The following is a 24,525-nucleotide window of genomic DNA, read 5'->3' as shown; positions in this document are numbered from 1 at the left end:
CAGTCCACTTCTAGCAGCGTGTGTGAAAATGTATGTGAAATTAAGTGGGTGTCCTGGGATTGCCACTACTTTGAAGGGATGGTCAGACCAGTACGGAGAGGTGGCCTACAGTAAAAGGGAAAAAGGTTTAGAAATACATATTCTATTTATCGTAGATTTTATTTCCTCAGTTCTGGCATTGGTAATATTCTTCAGGAAACTAAATGATGTCATTTCCTTTCTACAGGCAAGTTACATAAATGCTGGAATACAGCCACTTCAAACAGCCTTCAAACAGATGGCTGTGTGTATAAATGCCAGAAAGTGAGAGCAGCCACTTGCAGTAAAAAATGTTACCCCACACATGGTATAATGTTTATTTTATAACCTCTCTTATGGACTTACATGGCTCATTCTTCTAATTTTTCCAGGCACAAATCCCTTAGGAAGTAGCTGTAGAATACCAAAGTAAAATAAGTTAAAATTATATAAATAAAATAACTTGAGCAGAGCAAAGCTTAATGTCTCAATAGGTATCAGCCACAACAGAGAGCAGAATACAGGCAGATCTCAATATCAAACATTTAATTTGTTTAGTTACTCCAGGACTGAACTTTGAGTAGTAAATCAGTGAGACTTAAGAAAACCCAATTCAGTTCAAGGGCTTCATGAAGCTTGGTAAGGAACTTTAACTGGAGGTGTGACAGCTGAACCCCCTGAACTTTAATCCATATTTACTGTAACAAAAGAAAGTCCGTCCATAAGACCATGAGCTAAGGCCAGGTGCTGTTCTCTGCCACATAGGAGGAGCAAACAGAGCAACTTGGTCTGTAGAAAGAGAGATGTGAGGACAGAAACCAGTACTACATGATTAACCTTCCTGGAAAAGCTCATCATGCACAGGACCATGAGCAGCTGGGAACTATAGTGGTACATATCAGAAAAGAGAAGGAAGACAGAACAAAGGAAGGAACCATTCTACAGGACACACTGCCACCCATCCCAGTAGACCTACAGCCAGTGCAGATGCTGGAGGTAATGGTGCTTCTAGAATCATAGAATAGCTTAGGTTGGGAAAGACCTTTAAGATCATTGAGTCCAACTGTATAGCACTGCCAAGTCCGCCACTAAATCATGTCCCTAACATGTCCCTCCTCACATTTTGCTGTGGTATGATGAGAAGCAGGCAATAAGAGGGGGTCAGCTGCAGCACTACTCTTACACTGTGAAAAGGAGACTCAAGGACACCCTGAAGGGATAAGGCTAACATGAAGGAATCAGGGAGTCCACCTCTGCATGTTACAAAATCCCATGATGCTTTCCAGTACCAAAATCTTCTGGCTTGATAAAGCCATGACTGAAAATTGTGGGTGGGGTTTTTTAAAGGAGTTTGACATTGTTCTGACTGTGTTAAAATCTAACACAATGGGAGAAGTCCCTGACTTCAAAAGGAGTGGCAGAAGGCCAAAACACAGCACTTCTGAAGTTTTTGTCCAGGCAGTTTTGAAGCTATATTCTTTCTTGCCTGCATTACAGGCAAAAATATTGTCCTGGCTCCAGAACTGTGGTTCCAGTGTCATGACGCTGCCATGTGAAAATTCAGCTCTTGAATGTGGCAGACTGGTTTCCCTCAGGTGGGAAAAATCAGTGACAAGGGGTCTGGGAATATATCTGCAGTTTAACTTGATTTACTCATTCACTGCAGCCTGGTAATGAAGGCAACCACAAACCATTACGGGCAATTTCCTTTTTCAAAAGTTTCCACTCATACAGCAGTGTCCAGTTCCCAGGAAGCTTTTCTGTCCCAGGAGTCTCTTCCAAATACAGAGAATAAAGTAAAAAGGAAAGTTTCTGCTAGATGCCGCAGCTTACTTGAAGGACCTTTGCATAACAAAACAATACAGCATTTCTTCAGAGTAGATAGGGGCACTGTCATTTGAATTCCTGGTAGTAATGATAACAAATAAAGTATCATGATATTGCCAAGTATCATATTAAGACTGTTGGACAAGGGTCAGTGAGGTTTCCAGGGGGCTGTGATGGAAGGCAGAGATGTTTCACTCTTCCTCCTTGCTCTCTGTTCCACAGCCATTACAACGTCTCAGGGCTGAAACCTATTTTCTGGGATGCTTTATGCAATTGTAGAGGTTGAAAAAAAGCAGCGATGATGATGCCAGCATCCTTCCCCACGGATTCTTGGGGGCGTCACATGGGCAGCATCTTGGTCTGGCTGCAAGGGAATGAAAGGCATGACGCCCGCTGGAGTGTGGCAAGTGAGACAGCAGCCCGTCTCCAGCCCTTTCCCTCTCCACACTCCCCAGGAAGAAAGGCCGTGCGCAGAGCAGCATCCTGCCCTGGAGGAAGCAATGCAGGAGACTGAAAGCGGGGGCACAGCTGGGACAGGCAGTGTAAGTCAGTACTGGACCAAGCCAAAGCAAGAAGGGCAAGATAAGGTGCGTGATTGATACTGCAGATATCTCAACAGTATCAATGGCAAATAAGTTCAGCGTCACGTGATAGCACAGTACTTCTATGCGATGGGGTTATTGCACATCACTCTGGCAATGGTTACAAACTCGCTTGCCTGCCAAGAACAGTAACCGTGAGATTCTGTGTAACAGTGCCACAACTGTCTAAACCTGCTATGTAATTCAGTTCTTGATTCAAACACTAGGATAACAAAGACCACTCTACACTATAGCAGCAAATGGCACCAACCTTACTTTAGATGGTAACAATCCATTTTTAATACCGCTGTATCACATTTTGTCTCCTTGCACTACAGCCATACAGAAAGAGAACTATCCTTGAGTACAGATACATTGACAAAATAAAGTCCCAAACCTTAGCTTTCATTCTTTTTACAGGACAGAAAAAGTTGGTCAGAAGTCTGTAAATACTACATTGACCTGCAACACCCAATTGTATGAAAGAAGCTACACAAGAACGGGGTGTCCTTTCAATTCTTTGCGGTAGTGATCAAAGCTAGCAGTGTGGCATAAAGACCCTGCACAGGCTGAAGTTTCATGCTCAGAGAACTGTCAGAGTAGATGAGAGGAAGGGAGAGAGTATAGGGGTTGCGCAGGTTCCTCCACCCTCCTCTACTTCTGTCCCCAGCGAAGAACTCCATGAATTAGCCTGCTCTAGGGCTACCTATGGAGCAGCAAAACCCAATACTATCTCTTGCCATGGCTGCCAAAGCCAAAATTTTATCTGAGTCACTTGTGCAGTTTGCCTTATTGTTCAACACTGTGAGGGGAAGATCTTCTCACTCTGGGGTCGTTCTGTGCTTGCTGTGCAACAAGGACAAGGAGTCACTTGGACGAAGGTACAAGCAGGTGCTGGAAAATGGCAGCTCATTTGTTTCCTCATCTGCAGCACTGTCTTTTTTCATCTCCAAGGAGACTGATTGATCCTTGCTGCCAATGCACCAGAAACACAGAAATCCACTGCAGTGAAACCATGAGTCAGAACTCCTCGATGCAACTTGAACTGTTAAAGAGCCAAGAATCAATATGCTCTGCCGAGGAAGCAGAACCAAACGTACCAGCCATTGCTGCAATCAAACCACTACTTTTTTACTACTATTACAAGTTCTTTACTTAAGGTCTTGTGACTGTTTGGAATGTCAAACGTCTCCATTCAGGATGTTTCTCGCCTGTATTTTGTATGCATTTGATTGCAAAAGAACAGTTTAGAGATCCTATTACCTTAAGGTAGAATTGTGTCCTCAAATGTTTTTATGCTTCTCTTGGTCTCTGCTGCCTGAACTCCACCAAATAATCTAATAAGTTCCATATGCCCATTTTTTTGAAGAACACGTTTTCAAAGCAGCAAATGTTTTGACGGATTGGCTCACGGAGAGCCTGAATGCTGTTATACACATCGTTTAGCATTCCACAAGGCCCCCACTGTTAAATTCTGGGAATGTAGCCAGAGTGACCTACCTAATACTGCACTAACTAGCTTTATAAAAAAAAAAAAAAAAGAAAAAGAAATTCTTAACCATTGTGCTGCACTAAAGCATATTTGGAATTTGAACATGTATTTGCTGCCCTGGTAATTTGTGTTTGAGGTGTGTGGGAATTAGGCTGACACATAAACGGCCTCACAGAAAGAATGTTTTGCATAGAGCTAAAAATATATTTTAAAAGTAGCTGACACACTTCATCTAAAGCAGAAACTGGGGCCCCCATCTTGCAAGAAGTTAAACACCACCTGAGAGGTTGAACCTCCCACACACATTGAGTTCAGGCGAACACAAGCATGTCCAACACTATCTAAAGAACAAATCAATTCATTATAGAGCTTGACACTTCATTCAGAGCACAGTGGAAATATTTAAGAGAATGCAGCAAACACATATGCCTGTAATTTAGCTATATATTATGAGGGCATCAAGGATTGGAAAAAAAATGGTCACACATTCATTTTGGTTAAGGAAATGTTCTAATAGTTTTTTAAAGACTACAACTCCAGCTTCAGTTTTTCCATCTCCTTCTTCTAGTGTCACTTTGTTATTTCTCTCTTCATATACTGCTCTCAGGTCAAAACATTCTGGAAAGCCGGCGCGGTTCTGCTAATTTCTTTACATGTTGAAGACAGGAGATTTGAGCAAACAAAGAAACAAATGACCAGTTTAGTACTGCAGCCTCTGATGCCCCATGCTGGAACCAAATGATGCTTACTTTTTCTCCTGACAGAAAGAAATAACAAAAGGAATTACAATGCAATTACAATTGTTTATTTGGAAGGGGAAAATTCCTGACCTAGCATATTCATTCTGTGTATATAACCCACATAAAATTCAATATCTAACATTCTGCCAAAGAGAGAAGAGAGAAAAGCAGTGAGGAGGATATGTGGGTGCTAGGATATTCTGAGTGTCTGCACGTATGGTGAAAGGCAAGGCAAGGTTAACAGCCCAGGAGCGTTCAGCAAGATCTACGTTTGGGAGCAGCAGTTATTAGATACGTTCAGTAGCTGATGTGGAAATCACTTATGCACTTACCGTAAGCCGTATATGGCACAATTTCTTTCACCCAAGCCAATCAGACTGCAAATACAGAAAGAATGAAATGTATACATATGTTTGTGTGCGTGCACGTGTTTGTCTGTAAAAGCAACTGTTTAATGCAGGAATACATGTAGCTGCAATAGTAACCTGATTTCCAAACCTGTGCCACTGTTGCACCACTATATTAGTGTCACGCCTCTAGGCTCCCTTGTTGGAGATCGTTTTCATTGAAGTAATGCTCGGTCCAACAAAACATGTTTTAGGGAGGAAATAATACCTTTTCGACTGAATGGCTTACACAAAATCTGGAGATATTTTATGGCTGATCCTAATACCTGCTCCACTTCAAATGCAGGCTACAGATTTCTGCTGTCACCAGCAGCTATGCTGACCTGTACCCCAGAGGCTGGAATGCTGCTGGCTATGCCTGTCATCAAGATGCTGAAGGACTGGAAAAAATAAAAAAGAGACCTCTGCAAGCTCCTAGCAGTCTATAATGACAAATACAACATGTCTGGGACATGCTGTCAAGAATAAGACACCAGCTCTGGACAAAGATCAGTGGGGGACGTAAGTATTTGTGCTAAAGTACAAAGGTATAAATGTGATGTTGAAACCATGTATTTGAATATGCACAACAGCAACAAACTGGAGGAGGCAGAATAAGGAAAACCAGTAAATTTACTGTCCAATAGCTTTTGTTTGTTAGATCTTTACATTCTGCATACTACCTTGCAGAGCCTTATACAATTTATTGTGTGGCTATAAAGGGCAAAGTCAAAGTTTTATCTGTTAAAAGACAAAGTCTTTGGTATCAATGCCAATGTAAGATACCTTTATCCTTCCCACCCGTTACTCATTCCCACCCTGTGCCACTCTCCTCAGTTGTGCCGGCACAGCTGTTTGTGCAGCACTGCTGTAAGGCACTGTGAACCAGCTTATAAACAGATCCCATTTTTAGAAAAGCTCCCAAAAACTGTGTTTTCTGAAGCTGATGTTCTCCTCAGTCTGATTCATCAACAGCTGCACAAACCGTTGTGTTGGAACATTTGAAGGGGTAATGCATTAACTGGTATAATTAAACTAGTATAATTGCCAAAGACTTCATTTTCTGAAAACACAGCCTGCTTTCTATGTCTGTTAGATGTTTTTTTTCTCCTAAGAAACTGATTGGTATTTCTCCTTTGAGAACTGGCTGGGAATTACCAAGCCAACCTGTAGAGGTTCTATATATATACAACAGCCCTCAGATTTTACTGTCATCTGGTGCTTTCTAAAAAGTCCTGAGATGACACAATTCCTATTGCAGCAGAAACCTAGGGTTTAGAAAGGATTTCTCTTCTGTATCACTGATCCCCAAGGGTTGCAATGAAGAACAAGTTTTCCAAAATCAAGAAAAATAAATGCAGGGACTTTTCAGCAATTAAAATCAGGGGCAAAACAATGACAGCTGATTGCTCTGACCTCATTAATCCCAATAAGTGAACTTAACATTGGTTTGCTGTTGGTTCTGCTGCTCTTGCTGTCATCACCACTTCAGAACTACTTTGCTTAGAAAAGTTTAAGGAATAGCTTTGAAATTATTTTTTTTATCTGTTTTTTATTTTATCAGAATACTCGTTTTCAGAAGGAAAAGAAAATCTCAATAGTATATTTGAACAATTCACTTTCCATTGGCAAGCATTGCCACAAGCAATATTTCACTTATCCAAAGGGTGATGCGGTCCCAGATTGTTTGGACTTCTGATGTTATAGTGATAGGCACAGGGGATAGAAGCTTAATCACTTGGGGGTTTAGTTCAGCTGTCTACACACACGTACAGCAATGAGGATTTTTCACATCATCTTTTAAGAGGCAGTTTTCTGTGGAGAGAAAATGAAAATAAAGTTATTATGCAGTCACAGAAAAGACAGCACATTTATTTTATGCACAGAAACTGCATACACAAAGCTCTGTATTTCAGATTTCTGGATGTGGTTTTAGCTGGCATGTCACTTTAAAATACTTGTTTATTTAAAGTCCTGCATGCCATTCTTTGATGAAATGGGTTAGGATTCTTTCATTGTATTTTGGCTGATAAGAAAGCCAGTAACTGGAGATCTCTCTAACCACTTGGAAATCATGAAGAGTCACAGATTATGGCCTCTGACAGCTCTGGGATTCAGGGACTGCCTCAAGATGAAAACCCCAGGATACCACACTGCCCCAGCTCTTAGTGGGGTTTGGGATTTTCCCTCTGGCCTCATCTAAAGCCATGGCCAAAGCCGTCTTTCCCAGTACCAAGACAAGGCAGGAAAAAAAGAAGAGAGTTCCCCATTACTCCTCCAGTGTGAATGTCACAAAACATAATTTATGCAGCAGTTTGTCACAACCCGCCATGGGATTCTACATGCTGTGACAAAATCTTCAACATGGAAGATACTTTCCATAAGTCCCATTCTGATTTTTTTCACCTGGTCATTAAGTTAGCTCTCTCCAACGGTCCCTCCTAAGAAGTGGGAAAGAAGGTATGCATGCTAAATACATTATTCTGTACCTCCTGTCCACCAGGGTTCTGTTAGTAAACGGCCAGCTGAGACCTACAGCTAGCTCAGCTCTGCTCTAGGTTGCTACTGCACCTGGGACTTCAAGCAGCTCCAGGGTTATGTTGTTGGCACTGGCCATTCTGCGGTCCATGCTCTCAGTTTTGCTCAACGGATATGAAAATGTGGGTCTGTGCTGCAAATTTAGTAACAATGCTTTAAGGAGTGAAAGATGAACTGTTCTTTAAAAAAAAACCAGCAGTAAACGGACTAAACTAAATGGACATACAATGCAAAAATGTAATTAAGATACATTTGAGTATTAGCCCAGGACATGTATGGAGCAATTATCCGTGTAGAGAAAAGAGCTCGACGAGGCATTTAACTGCAAAATCCACAAGACTTAATTTTGATACAACAAAGCCCATTATTCCTTCAGCAAATGCTGTTGCCATCTAGGAAGCCCACATCACATTTACTTTTGTTACTTGTAGTTATTTGGAATAAGCCATAATAGTTATTAATAGCCAACGGGCTACTCAAAAGTAGCACTTAAATCTCCACCATCTCCTCTGTCTGGTACTAAGTATTTCCTTTTAACAGCGTAGCATTCACGTGAACTTGTCTTGATGTTTTCAATGTGATTTCCATGTAGAAAGCGTGGTACATTTGTAAATGTCCTTTACAACAAAGCAGAGAACCTGCAAGAAAAACCAAGCAGGATCTGTGTCCTCTGTGACCTGGTTTATCAGGGCGTTCACTTGGTCAAAATTTAACGTAAATAATCGTGGCTTCCTCTTGCTGACAGTCTGAGTGGTTTTGCTTGATCAGCACTAATAGGGAAAGGGTAAGAGAAAGATTAAACAATCAGGCCACAAAGGAAAACTCTATGTGTAACACTGCAGAGCAGCAAGAACCTATCAGTGATTGTATCATTATTTCTTATTTCTTGAGCTTATTTGCACTGGTGTGATCTTGGAAACAAAAGCACATGCCTCATTTAGCTACCATTACGTTACACTGACACATGATGATTCAAAATAGATCATTTTGAAGTGCAGGGAACCAAGGAGGAGGTGAGGACTGCACTAACAATCCTCTCTGGAGGACCTTGAGGCAGGGGGGTACCTGTGGCTGAAGGGGCTCAGATAGCAGGACGAGCTGGTGGGACCAGGAGGGAAAGCTGATGGCTGGTTGTACACCTGCCTGAAGACAGAGAACTTCACAGGGCAACAGTAAGGAGACCCATGGTTCTCTGGGCACCGGGCTAGAGTCTCACCTGCAGAGGAGGCAGGTTGAAAAGGTTCATCCATGTGCAGTCATGCAAACTCCACCCTGAAGGCTTTGATTTCCACAGGATGCAGTCACTGTCATACTTCCTCGGCCTGATTGAGGGTGACAGTCAATAATAGTACCTAAATTTGGCTGACCCTGACTACTTACAATTTATCTTTATACCAGTGGTGATGCTGTTTAATTTTGCTGCAGCAGCAAGACACAGCAATGGAGAGTGGGCACGGAGGGACAGGAGGTATGTGGGGAGTTCAGATGAGAAAAAAGGGATCGATAGTATTGCAGAGGCTTTCAAAACTTGAAACTCCTTTCCCTGCCCATGACATCCTTCTGCCTGCACACTAGTGCTTTTAAATTATAAAGTATACTAAGATAATAAAAGGAAACTAGGACATGGAAGAAAATATTTTCCCAGCCATAGGAAAAGTACTACACCTATCCAAAAAATACTTCTCAGATCTACCTAAAAAACCCTGAACATGTTGTGTTTCAGATATTAAATACTTCTCTATCAGGGCTTTGCAGACCACGGCGAGAATTGTGTCAAGGCACCAGGGTCAAGATATAATTACCTTGTGACAGGGGCCAAGAAAAGCCTATGCACCAGAAACCCCTCCCCAGAGCCCAGGTGGCCTGAGAGCACTGACCACGCAGGAGTGTATCCAGCCAGGAGACGCTTTGCGCATGGGAGTCTGTGGCAGAGGAGAAAGGAGCAGGCTGCTGCCTGCTAATGCAGGGAATGTGGTGAGAGAGGACAGGACTGTGATGCTGCTTTCAGAGATCAAGCTCCCTCACAGTTCCATCCCCCAGTGCAGCCCACGGTCCTGCCAGACCCCTCTGCCCCCTGGGTCCCTCCAGCCCCTCTCTCCTCCCCCACTGCCAGACCCCTGCCAGTTGCCTGGCACTTACTTCTTCCAGCCACCACCACCGCGGGGCTGCCAAGCCTTCACCTTGGATGGTGGCAGCAGAAACACACAGAGGTCAGATATGTTTTCTGATACTCATCACCTCCCTCTCTTGCAGAATGGCTGTTTTTGCTGTACCCGAACACTGAGCACTGAATGACAGGGTCACCACTTTCCCATTCTTTTCTCCTTCTTTATCTTTCTCTTACTGAGGACACCACAGCCTGTTCTGATTCCAGCCCAGAATACATGCCCTATCTGTCAGAATGTGCCATAGTGAGAAAAATATACTAATTGATATATTTTTAGTATTTCACTTACATTTCCCAGATGGTCATCCAGCAAACGTATGCCCTGGTGCTAATAATTAAACCCCTGTAGTCTATTACAGCCCACCAGCAAATGCCATGGGACCTGAATAACACAGCCAGCCACACAGATTTAGCAAAACTTGGCAGGAATATTCAGCTGGTTCTCTTGCTTGCCTTTTCCTCCTCCACTTCCCTGCCCTGACTCCTCTTTTGTTAGTTTTGGAGACACTCACTGACATAGCAAACATGCTACAGAAATCGATACTGAAATTCCACAGGGGTCTGGACAAGCTGGAAAGAACTCGTAACGGTGCTAAGATGGGCAATGTTATCCAAATCCACCCCCCTGGTGCTAATTACAGCAAAATAAAAATTCAGCTCTATCCCTGGGATGGTGCGTGAGCCACAGCCATTATTCTCACTCCTCACCACTTCCACTGTCCAATCCACCCCCGACTCTGAGTCACAAAAATCGCCTTTAGCCTTCTTCACTTCTGGCAAACAGGCCAGATTTAGTCAGGCAGCAAGGCAGCAACACCAGGATGTTGCAACACTTCCAGGTCTTGGCACATTATTCATCCAATCAGCAGAAAATGAGAGGAAACAAGAGGCAACCAAGTTTTACTATTGGCACTACTGAACATTATGACATTTAAAATAACATTAGATATTGGTAATATCCAGTGCTGAGAAAGGTTTTCAGGTTACTACAGTGACCTGGAATATTGGTCAGGAGGAAGAAAAGTAACTGGCGAAGATAATGAAACAGAAGTGCAGGAAGGAAGCCAGTGGCCCAAGCCTCCTCTCAGTTAAGTCGACAGAAAGGTTTCCACCGGTTTCAGCAAGAGGAATGTTATTACAACAGGTCTGAAATGTCTAAAAAATCCGTATAACTCATAAAGGAAAGAAGGAGACTTTACCATTACTGAGGAGCCAGAATAAATCCTGAATCATGGCACACTGAGAGCAGAAAGGGTACGGCATTTCCATTTCGTGCCTGCGAAGTGAAGAGGGAAAGCAGTCTGGGAGCTAGCAGAGACCCCTGCCATGATGGACACAGGGTGAAGGAGAGCTTTTCAGCCTGCAGCACCTGGCCACCCTTTCAGCACACTGCACTCTCCCCGCGCAGTCCCTGGAGGCCGCAGGGGGAGAGCAAACGCTCTGCTCCTCTTCCTTCCTGGCAAGGACAGGACGCAGGCATTACCCCAGGAGATGTCTCTTGCCGCAGTGTGAGGTCCCGATTTCACATGGTACTGAGGCAATAGAGGTAACCAAGAAGTTAAAGCTGGAATGCTGGCTGGTGCTCTAAAATCAGGAATACGTCCATATACGTCCCTAGGGAACATCATCGTTGCATTATGCATTGGTGTTAGAAGACCTGGGCTTCAAAAGTTCAAGGGATTTTCTTTTTATTCACCTGTGGTAGTATAACTTAACAGTAGAGAAGTACAGCTACTGAAAGACTTAGATATTTCAGCAAGAAAGATAGCATTAGCATATTGTTCTAACATTATAAAAATTTTCATTGATATCTGTGGTAGTTCCCTCTCAAAATGGCAGTTTTCACCTTGTTATTTTGCTGCTTTTATATCTGTTTGCAGATTCTGCAAAGAAGTTCTGGAACCTTTTGTACAGGATCCTTAAGAATTAATAAACGGCTGCCATAACAAGTAACTATGAGGAGAAATAGTCACCTGCTTCACACATTATTTTAAAAGAGTTGAAAGAATTTTATAAAATCCTTTTGCTGTCATGAAAAGTATTCTGTGCTTCAGCCAAAGGACGGTGATATTTCTCTTATTTCATTTAATGTTATTCAACCACATCATTATGCTGGCTGCTGAAAAATAACAAGGAATGTCTTAGGAGAGCTGGCACAACGTGCCCTGTAGGCAGTGTTCTTCCTCCTGTCTACTGGAAAGAATCCCTGTTTAAATATTTAGAAAAACAAATCTTGTATTATTTTTAACAGCTGTACTTATGCTAGCCTCAAGAGAGAAAGAGAGAAGAGGGAGAAAGAGGGAGAGTGGCAGAGATACAAAGATTTTAAAAAAGAGAGGATTTTAAAAATATAATTAAGAAGGAGAGAATTTTTTTTAAAAAAAAAAAAAAACAACATGAAAGTGAAAAGAAGATCGAGATTGTTTTTCAGATTACCCAAGCTCGTGGTATTTGCTTCACATTTTACAGAGCTTCTCACTGACTTGATGGCGAAACAGACACCTTGGATCGCTTGTATGACACAAATCATTCACATCTGAGTAGAAATGATTTAAAAATAGGCAAGAAACTGGTCGAAGACCTGAGAAAAACAAGGCTGGTGTTTCAAACAGCAAGATGATTACAGTAATGTTCTGTGATTATGCCAGGCTTTGGGTCTATATCTGGAAGACAGGAAATGCTCTCAGTGATGTGCTGTGAGACTTTGGGTAATCTAATTGATCTCCCTCTGTTTTCCCATCTGTAAAATGGAAATAATTATACTTGTATCCTTTCAAATATCATTCGGGATTTGAAAGAGGAAAACTTTGTGCCTGATTCCAAGGGGATCATGACTTCTTCTATTTAGCTTGAATAAAAATACGACTTTCAGAAGGGCAGAACTTGCAGCAAATTTGGTTGAAATCAGTGGCTGAATGAAACAGAGCTGGTTCATACTGCGTGTGGCCCCAAAAGTTTCCATTTGTACTGTCAGGAAATAAACCAATTCCAGTCTTATCTGTGATTGAACAAATATTCATTATATCTATCAGTACAATACATGGCATTAAAATAAATTTTATGTTGACAGCTATGCATTCCCATCCATACAATACCAAATGGTGGTCACCTATATAAAATGTGAAATGATACAGCATTGAGTTAGCTCTTTTCATCTGTTCCTAAGATAACGATAAACATATCCCAAAGGAGATAAAGAGTTACGGCAGAATGGACTTTAACGGCTAGTGTATGTTTACATTTCTGTGCAATTCTTCAACCAGTTTTCTTTCATATTTACTTTCCTGTAAATGCCCCGCATCCTGTTGCACGTATCTGTTATGCCCTGCTATTAATCTAAATTGTGACTGCCCGGAATAGGATCTGCTGCCTTATTTCTGTGTTTTCGTAAACTGGTTTTTTTGTACTGCACATGATAAGGGCCAACAGGGCTGATGGCTGAATACTGCTGCTTATATAAGGGATGCAAGTACATGAATGTTTTGCAGGTTTGGGCCCTACTTTAGTTGGCAGTGGTGCCAGAATTGGTATCTGTGGTGGCCTAGGGTGTCTGCAAGGAGTGTTTGCAAAGGCTAAGCCTGATACACTGAGCTACCTTAGTGCCCTACGTACCAACAAGAGAAAGCATAGCTGACATGGTTACATCTGAGTTGCTCGGTGAGGGTCCAGTTCTCCATTTAAAGAAGCACCTGCCTCCACAGGCTCTAGAGAAAGTTGATGGAGGCTATGGATGCTAAGTGGAAGTTAGCCCCAGCAAGTGCCCCTCAGGCAGCCACCTGGAGCTGTCAAACCTGGCCATCCCCATACCACAGCAAGAGTCCTCCATATGTATCTTCACATCATGTTCCATCAATTCTAGAAGAATAAAGCTGGCAGAGTAATAACAATATTACTAATGAAACCTACTTGTAAAGCTGTAGCACACACTTGGACAGCAATTGTAAATAAGGTCTCCAAATATTTGTTAACATCACAGAAAGACACCTAAGCACAGCATTTCAATAAAAAGGAGATTTTAAATTTACTCTTGGCAGTAATGGTTTGTAGTATGAGATACTAAACAGACATTAACTTTAACAGGAGTGATTAAACATCAAGGTTTATTGATTTACAAAGTAAATATTGGCACAGCAAGAAGACGAGGTTAATATTTGCCTTGAGGGACAATGAATTTTCATGATCGACAAAACTTCAAGTTGGCCAAGGCCTCTAACACTCGCCAGGTTAGAGTGGTGTTAATCCAGAAAAAGTCTATTGAGGTAAATGGAGTTGTAGCAGTTTGAAAAGAGGACTGGAGTTAGGTTTAGTGTATTTTCTCTTTTTCTTCAAGACAATGGCATGATATTACAGGTATAATTTTGAAAGAATTTTTTAAAAACCTCAGTCCTGTATTAACCATTAAATAGAAAGATAAAATGTGGAAATAGGTCTACTACAGTGTGACATGGCTGAAGAATCAATGCAAGGAAAATTATTTTTAATTTCTTGATGGTAGCCAAAATGCTGTAAGTTAATTTGTAACCTAAATGAAATAATCAGCTAAATATTTTGAATCGGCATTAGTTGTAATGGTCACAGTTTTAGAAATTAATAGCTAGCTTCTGAAGAGGTAAAAAAACAGGAAAACCTGCATTGAATTTTAAACCCTTGATTCTGCCTTGAGAATAATCCCACCAAAATCACATAAAACACTGCTGAATTCTAATTTTAAAGACTTCCCTATATGGTTTTTTCCCTCTCATCACTAGTGATATTTTTACTTGCATATAAATCTAGATCTCTTAGGTTTACCCAATCTGATTATCTATTTTGTTACTTGGATGTCATATGGATGATTTCAACAGAATTAAACCAGTAAAGCAACGGAAAAAATGCCATTGCAAATGAGGCAAGCTCATCTCTTTTCTGAAGCCTACCTTTTCTGCCAGAGATGTTCCACAGGTCATATGACCTAAACTCTAATTTCACAAAAAAACTCAACCCAAACACTTTAAATGTCCTTTCAAGACTTTCTCAGAAGCAAGGATTTCCCATCATCAATAATACATCAGGTTCTTGTGCAAAGGGCAGCCACGGAGGATTCTTGCAACATCAAAAACAAATCCATCCTTGAGGGATCTTTAAAGCTTATTTCAAAATATGTTCTAACCAAAACAAGCAGCACACACATGTCAGAAACATTTTATTGACCCTTCTCAGCCATTAGTCACTTCTGTGTGTAAATGATTTCTTACACTGTTATTCTACTACCTGAATGTTATGGTGTTCTCCTCAGTTCCTGAAAAGACGAAAAAGAGGGTTTATTATGTCCCTTTCTTTACATGTGAGACTGACAACTTGATAACGGTTTTGCAATCGCTTTTCCAAGGACAAACAAGGAAGAAAAAACATCCAAATTCACATCACCAACGTGTATAGAGGACTTTGATACCAAGCCGGTTTGCCCGATGTAACCTCAAAAAGTACAGCATAAGAATAAGAAAAACATAGCTCTGAAAGTATATGATGTTGGTGTGGGCAATGAGTACTGCTAAACAGCAGTGAAATACAGGATGGCTCTGCTGTTTCTTCAGAATACATGTGCTTTTGGAAGAATTCTTTTGAGGCATTTTCTGTAAAGATAAACTGTCTGATGTAAGTGGGTTGTTTGCTAGTCTGATCACTTCTTACAAATAATTTATTTCTGCTCATCAGGAATAATTGTGTCTGACAAGGCCACATGTAAAGTTGCAAGCAATAGTGAAAGGCATTGTTTTTTTTTAAATTGCAAAAGTCAAAGCAGTTTGTATTGTACATAGAGATTCAGGCAGCTTGGCGCATAAATCCATGTAACCTTAAATTAATGTTTATTTATCCTAACAGACAATAGAGCTAAAATATTCCAAGTTGAGTTCAGAATTCATGCTTTTACTTTCAGGGGGAATTTGCTCAGTCCAAAACCACAGAACTGACCCCGAAGCCATAAATTACATTTTTCTAATGACAATCTTAATTGGAAGGAATGAGCTACATCATACTGTGTTCTAATTCTCGGGTTTTTTTAGTAGTTAAAGTCTAGCAGCCAGTCTTAAAATATCTCAGTAGTGTATTTCTCCACGGAATAACTTGAATGGGAAATGGCGTGGAACTGTGCACCGAAGTGAACTCAAGCCTCGCCAAAGACAAGACCGTGAGTTCATGACAACTGCAAACATTTGTAGCTTTGTAGCACCTTTGTTCCAAAGTGAACTTCAGCTGCCTTAATTATCTCTGCAGCTGGCAGATTGACTGGCAGAATCTGCAGATTATTTATATTTGCCTTGGCTGTCTGACGTGTAAGACCTGGACGCATGCACATGACTTGTGCAGATCGACTGGGCTGCAAACAAGCAGTGCATCTGACAGCTGAGTTACCTCTCACACGAGAGCAATTGCCCTGCAAATAAGCCTGTCTTCCAGGAGGTACCAGACCTTCTGTGTACTCACCAGACCACTGACAGGAGCCCGATCCCCCAAGACACAGGCAGCAATCAGAGAAGTTTGGCAGGAATCAGTCATACTTGCCAATAACTCTAAAAAGCTTCACTTCCTTTTTCTGTGGCTTTGCAAGTGTCTATACTAAAGGTGGGATGTGTTGTGTACATTCTGCTGTGCCCATGAACCTGTGACCTGTTTGGGAAATCCCAGAGAGACCATGGCCAGCCTGTATAATAAGTTTGTGGCAGTTTAAAATGTGCCAGGAGTATCTACCTGGGAAGTCATGGTAGAGCCATTAGCTAGCATGCAAGAAATCTTCTTTGCACTGTCTTCTCTGCAAAGAAGAGCTCCAATGTCAAAACTGGTTTCCTCAAAATCCATACTTAGTTGCTGCCAAATGAAGAACCACCTAAAATCTGTAATTGATCTAGTTTCTCACACTGATGCACTCCAGGCATTTAAAGTTCTGCTTTTCAGTATGCCTAGAAACATTTATCTCAACCAGTCTGAGTCATTCAGCACTTATCTTCCGTTTGACCACAGATTTCTTTCATGCATCAGCCTTAACCTAGGCATGATATGAACACAGCAGAAAATCAAAGATTGCATAAAACATGGCCAGAAACAGATAGGACAGAGATTCACTTTCAGCCAAAGGCTCTATTGTTAGAGCACTCAGGCAGGAGCCTGGCCCCAGGTTCCTTGTGTGAACCTGGGAGATCAAAATATCAAACCCACGTTTTCCACAGCAGATAGTTACCCTTTTTGCCAACCCGGAAACTCAAGTGCCCCCACTGCTCCCTGGAATTTCATTTTTCCATGGCAAGTACAAGAGCTTCATTGGAAGAGATTAAACGTGATCTCTCCCTTTCTCTCCAGTAAACAGTCCCTTCCACTCAGAACACATTTCTCAAACAAGAGGTGGCTCTCATTCCTGTCAATCAGAGGAGCTAGTACCTGGATGTCTAGCACCTGGGTAAAAGCTCTGCTTAGTTACAGGGTGAATGGCTGATGTTACCTCCTCTTCTGGAGGTGTTTTAAAAAAAAAAAAAAAAAAAAAAAAGGAAAAAAAGCTGCATTCCTTTGCTGAAGAAAGACTGTAGACATCTAAGCCAACCGCATCCTGGGCTGCATCAAAAGAAGCATGACCAGCAGGTCGAGAGAGGTGATTCTGCCCCTCTACTCTCCTATGGTGAGACCTCATCTGGAGTACTGTGTCCAGCTCTGGGGAACATGTTGGGGGGCATAAGAAGGACATGGACCTGTTGGAGCAGGTCCAGAGAAGGGCCACAAAGATGATCTGAGGGCTGGAGCACCTCTTCTATGAAGACAGGCTGAGAGAGTTGGAGTTGTTCAGCCTGGAGAAGAGAAGGCTCCAGGGACACCTTGTAGCAGCCTTCCAGTACCTACAGGGCTTACAGGAAAGATGGGGAGGGACTCTTCATCAGGGAGTGTAGTCATAGGACAAGGGGCAATGGTTTTAAATGGAAAGAGGGTAGATTTAGATGAGATACTAGGAAGAAATTCTTTACTGTGAGGGTGGCGAGACACTGGAAGAGGTTGCCCAGGGAAGTTGTGGTGGCTCCATCCCTGGAGATGTTCAAGGCCAGGCTGGACGGGGCTTTGAGCAACTTGGTCTTGTGGGAGGTGTCCCTGTCCATGGCAGGGGGGTTGGAACTAGATGCTCTTTTAAGTCCCTTCCAACCCAGACCATTCTATGATTCCATAGGAATCCCAAGGCAATTCCAAGTAAAGGGATGCTCTTTGCTGCAATCCAGCACAAGTTAACTGTGCCCTGAAGCAAAGTGGCACTCTGTTCTCCTAGGGAATTTTAGCCCCAAGTCACTTATTCTAATATCCTTTCACATGTTTCAGCTGTGTTAGAGATATTCAGGCCACTTCCAGGGGAAGAAGCAAGTTCACACTGAAGAGCACTGGGGACACAAATTCATCAGGAACATTGAAGGAGCCTGTAAGCACCAGAGCTTTCAGACCAATTCACTTTGTCCGAATGTCACACTATTCTGTCCCTGCTTGAGGATGGCTGTTACTCAGGAACCTCTGCACTGTCCTGTGTTGTGGGTGGATGTGCCCTAATTCAGACAATGAATCTTCTGCAAAACATGAATTGCAACTCCAAATTTGACTTTTGTCTACCCACAATACCTGCCGATGGAAATATGACACCAATTTCATTTGGAATTTTATTTTCTAAATCTGAATCATCTCTAGCCAGAGGGATAGGCTACACACAGAAACGGAACGTTTCAAACAGCTTCAATTTACAGAAACAAGAATTAGAGGACAAAAATATAAGAGCAAATTATTTTAGACTGATTAACTACTCTTCAGTTTAGCAGCCCAGTGTTATATCTCCACACAAAGGACTTGAGGTATTTTAATTAGCTGATGTAGAAATTATTTTAGAAATTATTTTATGCAATGTCTGTGTGTAAATATCATATAAGACCTGTTTGCATCATGCAGTCTGTAAACTGAAAATAAGCAATTTTTCATTTTCATAACACAAATTGCAATTTAAAAGGTGTAAATCTGCTTTGCTGTAAATAAGTCCAACCAGAATGTATTTTATCTTTTTTTTATATTTAATAAAAAGGAAAGTATACATATTTTAAAAAAAATATTCATAATATAGAACACTTCTTATGCCTGAGCATAATCAGAATGGAAAAAAAAAAAGGCTTTGGCTTTTCTTTATTCTTTGTTAAAGAGTTTTGTCACACAGCTTGTCACAAATGATACCTGTATTCTGTGAGCATGCTGAATGGAAATTAAGAGACAATATCCATGAGATGCACCATTATTTGTTATGAGATAATAGACTCCTGCTGCTGTATGAGTGGGATTGGGCAAAGCTGAGGCATTTATAAAAAATAAATATTGAGACAAAGATGACTATTTCATTTCTAAAATTCGAGATGTTTTCCATTTCAATAGATTATTTTATTTTTAATATTATACATGTGATATAGGTCTTTATAATTTTATCTTATCAAAGCTGGCCCTGTAGTATAACAACGTACTATTTCCACACCTCCAAAGCCCTATATAAGTCAGTCTTGTACACATAACAAGTTCTATTAGAAATAATAAAAAAATTTCTCCAAATACAGAATAGCACACTGAGTAACAGTGAAACACCAAGTTCTCGGGGGCAGATTGTGCCTTTTAGACACAGTTTTGCTTTTTTGCAGTATGGACATGCCTGATCCATCGCGGAGATTTCTGAAAGTGATTCTGTATCAAAGAGACCACAAACATATCCGGACAGACAGATTTATACCATATATTCTGACTGAAAGGAAATTGCTGTGCCACAACCAATCAGGGACAATGGTGTCCATAAATAAACAATTATCTTAAGTGAGCTTTTTAGCTTTTGTAATTAAGTTATATTTTCTTCTATGAGCACACTCTTGAAGTGTAGTTGGACACTGGAACCTATGCAGGGGCATAGGTTTTCAGAACAATATGAACTCAGGATGAGTTACCACAAGCTAGTCATTTACTTGTACAAACAGACAATTAACTAATGACATGGTGGCACAAACTGCTGGAGAGATACCTGTATCTTCCCTGGTCTTAACTAGAGAGAGGCTTTTTGGTGTCTTAAGTAGCTCTGGTGCATGGTCATTTTTTTCTACCAGCTGAAAATGAAGGGACTATGACAAAAGGCAGAGGTAGGAAGTCGATTCTCTATGAAAATAGTCACATACATTGTGTATATGACCTGTTTTGCCACAAAAGGTCATGTGATGAAACCCTGAAACCCATCCCTTCTTGTCTTACCGTCCTCAGGTGTTCTTGCTAATCATTACATAAATTTTGTAAGAGGATACAGAGGCCTTCATTGTTGACCACCATTTAATGGTGAACCCACATCAGCTGAAGCACAAAATACTCACTATCTAAGGATTGCTGGTGCTTTATGTGATTGCATGTTTGGTGGCTTTTGGTTCCATACTTCAGTTTTCATGTGATATACTGACCAATTGTTCTGTGTGACTAGCTGTAATGTAAAGACTGAAGCTTCATGAAAAAGATGAGGTTTTGATATATGTTTGAAGGTTTTTATTTCTGCACTGAAATAACTCCTAGAAGTTTTGAAAAATGTCTGTGGGAGAAATAGGAAAGAAAAATTCTACGAGAGATCTTCACCTAGGAGAAGTTGGGAAGTTTTCTAGCTCAGCTGAAGAAAGAAGTTTGGGAGGATAAAGATGAATCACTAAGAGACTGCCTTATTTCTTCTATTTCCCATTCTCTTCTCTGTCTGCATTTTGCAATCTGCTGTCCCTAGTGGCGCGGTCACTTCTGGTCTACCAGACCCTTGTGCCTAGCATAGCTTAATCAGTAGTCCAAGTTACTCTTTTACTGTAGCAATGAAAGAAAAGCAAACAGTTAAAAAGTGACTAGGAGTCTTTATAATTGCTGACCTTCAATAGTCTATATAATGTGACTTTAGGCCACTGAGTAATAAATAGACTAGTGTAATATTTACAGACATGTCTGGAATGCAGTGAGTTCCTCTCTTCTCTTTCACAAAGTCATTAATGGCTCTGTGAGGAATCAAACTACCGCTGTTCATGTTCCCCCAAAACACTTTTATCTCTTGACAGTTTATGCTGATCTTTCCATTTTGTTTTGATTTGTTGTTCCCTGATCCATTTCCCAAATCCTGGGGTTTACAAACTTTTGTAAGGGGTTAAATATTTTCAGCAAATCGCTCTATGAACTGAGTCCTCACCATGGATTCCCCAGCCCAGTGATCAGAAGACCTCTTAGAGACAGTGTTTCTCAATCAGTTTCTTTCAGGTGGAAAGGACCATGTTGTTTTACGAATAGAAATTTTCCTACTGAAAGTACACAACTCTCCCTCTTTCCCACTCCAGCAGCCAGTTTCCACCGCTTTGAAATTCTGAACACTGAAGCAAATGGAGAAAAATAGGAAATATGTTTTGGAGAGCAGAAATGAAAACATATGGGGGAAGAGTTTCTTGCTTTCCTTCTTTCTTTGCCTCTAAAACAAAATCTGAATGTAATGGTGGCTTCTGAAAATCCCAGCCTTGCAGAAAGAAACAGTGGTCTTTGGTCTTTGAGCTGTATCGGGCACACAGGATTTACTTATAAGAATAGGGAAGGGATTATTCCCAAAGAATAAAAATCAGGACTTTTGAAGAAGCAGAGCAGATTCATAACATTTCAGAGTTCCATTAAAAAGTTTAGTAATTGTTTGCAGCTGCCCTTTAAAGAGATTTCCTTTAAATCCCATGGCATTGAAAGCAGAAAGAAAGAGTCTTTATGCCAATTTTTATGCATCTTAGTGTTGGAAATAAACCCTTCTGCTGTGGTCCCCAAACCATTTTTGGTTTGTTTCTGTATTATTCCAAATATAGACAATACACACACCCACTTACTGTTCCAAAAAAAAAAAAAAAATCATGAAGAATTAAAGGAATTTACAGAAAATGCATTAAAATCCTTACAAAACAAAGGAGAAGTACTGTTGGAAGTGCTGAGTACTGGACAGCCCATTAAATACCGAATCTGTATCTGCATCAGGTCATGCCTACTTTACAAAGGTAGAATTAAGCTTGGGTAGATTCCTGTCATATAATACCACAGTCCAGCTCAAACCTGACATTTCATGTCCATAGAGATTTTCATTCCATCTTGTAATTTGTTTTGATTTTAAATGTACAGTAGTTGCACTATGACTCAGCAAAGAATTTGGCCTATGGGTGTACTAAAGAAGTGTTGTGCTAAGACAAACTCATTTACTTTGTAATATTTACATTGTGGAGCTAATTTTGACTTTCAATGGAATGCTGTTACATTTCATGTAACTATCCCATGGCCTAATTACCCACACAGACCTCATTTCCTTGGAAAACAACAGCATTAATTAAGTAAAAGCCTAGAGCATTTTGAACACAGCCCAGAGATGTCAGATCCAAACAATATCTATTTTCCAAGCACTATGTGGAATGGAGAGTGAATGGCAATTTTTTTGAAAGGGTTTCTCTGTGAGGTCAGTAAAAAGGCAAATATCACACTTGGTTATTTTTGCACAATAGCAAATAAGGAAATGTGAGAAATCTGTCTCGTGTTATCATCTTCCTCTGATATTGGACAAGCTATTCTTGGATTAGTTCAGCAATTTCTTTCCCTTCCATTCCCACCCCCTCCATTTCTGCACATGTGCAATAAACATCTGTGTTAAGACAATGACACATTTCTCACTTTGGACCCATTCCTTTCCCTTTTTAGGGAGAGCTGCTCTCTAAAGGACTCAACAAGTGGCAGCATGTTAGTATTTATTTGTACTTATTATAGAAAAGACAATTTTTCAGCTCTATAACGTCACTGTTTGGATGAGAGTGTGAGATACAGAGAGGACTCAGACTGCAATTAAAGGTCATTTTAATCCTACCTAAATTCAATCCACTTTGCCAAAGATTTCTGTCTAACAGAACCGCTGCAGATGATACACAGTAAGGAGGGAAAGAGCAAATAGATATATCTTATGCAAAGACATCTTCAGCAAAGGAAGGGAAAGAGCTAGAGTCTTCTCAAAACTACTGTGCTGTTTGTTGAGCTGGGCAATGCACTTTGAGAAGATTTCTCTGTTGCAGTGATTGGGATGACACAAAAGGTCAACAGTAGAGACGCAGTTAACTAAATTTTTCACAGAAAGGGTTTATCATTGCGTCCCACAGAATCTGTGCAATACATCTGGTTTGCTAACTGCTGCAATACTGGTCGTGCCTGGTAAGTAGTAATTCTTCCATTTCAGGTTATCCTACAGAGCTCTCATTTCCCTGTTGCTTCTTATTGCAATATCCCAATAACAAATTTATCAGCACAAGCATTTGTAAAAGAGAAGCGCGTCATATCCATCTTCTGTCTCCCAAAGACATAGAGATGACTTTTGCTACACAGCTTTGCATTACACCATGAAATATTTTTACTTCCTTTACCACAAATGCTACTATAGAAATACAAATTGGTCTCTCTAAATATACAAGGAGGGAAATGAGTAGTGCACAAAGTAACTGCTTGCACAACCTGAAGAGACATAGCACATGAGACAGAAAAGCCATGTGAACAATAAAGGTAGAGTAAGAGTGATGGGAAACTATGACAAAAGGAGAAGAAAAATGTAAGCCAAGGCTTATGTGTTTTTCAGTGTATTTCTACTTTGCAAAATGTATTTGCATCTCCTTTTATCTACTTCATTAGGCTTTTGCTTGTTACTCTCTTCCTTTTTAGCAAGAAAGACAAAGAGTTCTGCTGAAGCCGATGTATTTTCTTTGTGGCGCATATCTGCCTACGTGTTGAAAGTATCCTTGTCACGTGCACAGATGGTTAGAGCTGCACCTCAATTTCCCTGCCATAATCTCACAACAGCGGATTTCTTCCTTGCAACCCATGAGATTTTTTGTGGCTTTACTCTGTTTTGTGTATCCTCCTTTTAGCTGCATCATCTGCAGCAGTGCAAAGGCTTCCTTCCAGAGCTGAATCACTGAGATCTCACTCTGTTCACCTTCAAATCTGACTATCATTTTTGCACCATGACATCGCTTTGAATATTTTTCTTAACTAAGCCCCGGCTGTCTTTTAGTCTTTCTCTTTGAACTACAGCAACTTAACACTTGATGTTTTCTAGAAAACACATAAGTGCACCTGAAATCAGCAGATGATTCTGTCTTTACTCTAGTCCAGATCTTTCGTATCCTGTCAATTCAGTTTTCAAATGACAAATTGGGATTATTTGAGATTAATTTAAGAAGCCTGGCTTTCAGAGTTTGTACTGTTTTACTGTTTACAGTGATGGCAGACAGCAATGTCTGTGTTTCTTAGTTTGCACCCCTTATTTCTTGTTCATTTTTTTTTTTAATACTTGAAATAAGAAATTGAGTCTTCAGTTGGTTCTCCTAAATTTTCTTCCAATTCTGACTTTCTGGAAAGGGTTTCTGAACCCTCTTACTAAAATTTCTTCCTCTTTCACTTGTTTGACTTAGGAGACACCAAAGCTGCACCAGTTCTGCAGTCTGATAGACTAGAGACACTTCTAGAGACATGACTGCATTTTTCATATGCAAAGATCAAATAGCTTTCAAAACAAAACAAATACACTAAGGTTTCAGACCATCTTCATAAATCATGCAAAGATGCACTCTCTAACTGCCTCCTCAAAAAGAATCCCAAAACCAAAACCTTCTCCTTTCCTTCCAATGGTTTTAAAAATCCCAGACTGTTTTACATTTACCTACATTTTACAAGTAGAGGGAAAATAATA

This window comes from Vanellus vanellus (genome assembly GCF_965231255.1).
Source record: "Vanellus vanellus genome assembly, chromosome: Z".
In the NCBI taxonomy this organism is placed as follows: Eukaryota; Metazoa; Chordata; class Aves; order Charadriiformes; family Charadriidae; genus Vanellus; species Vanellus vanellus.
The sequence above is the reverse complement of the archived record's forward strand: the minus strand, read 5'-3'. Positions refer to the sequence as shown.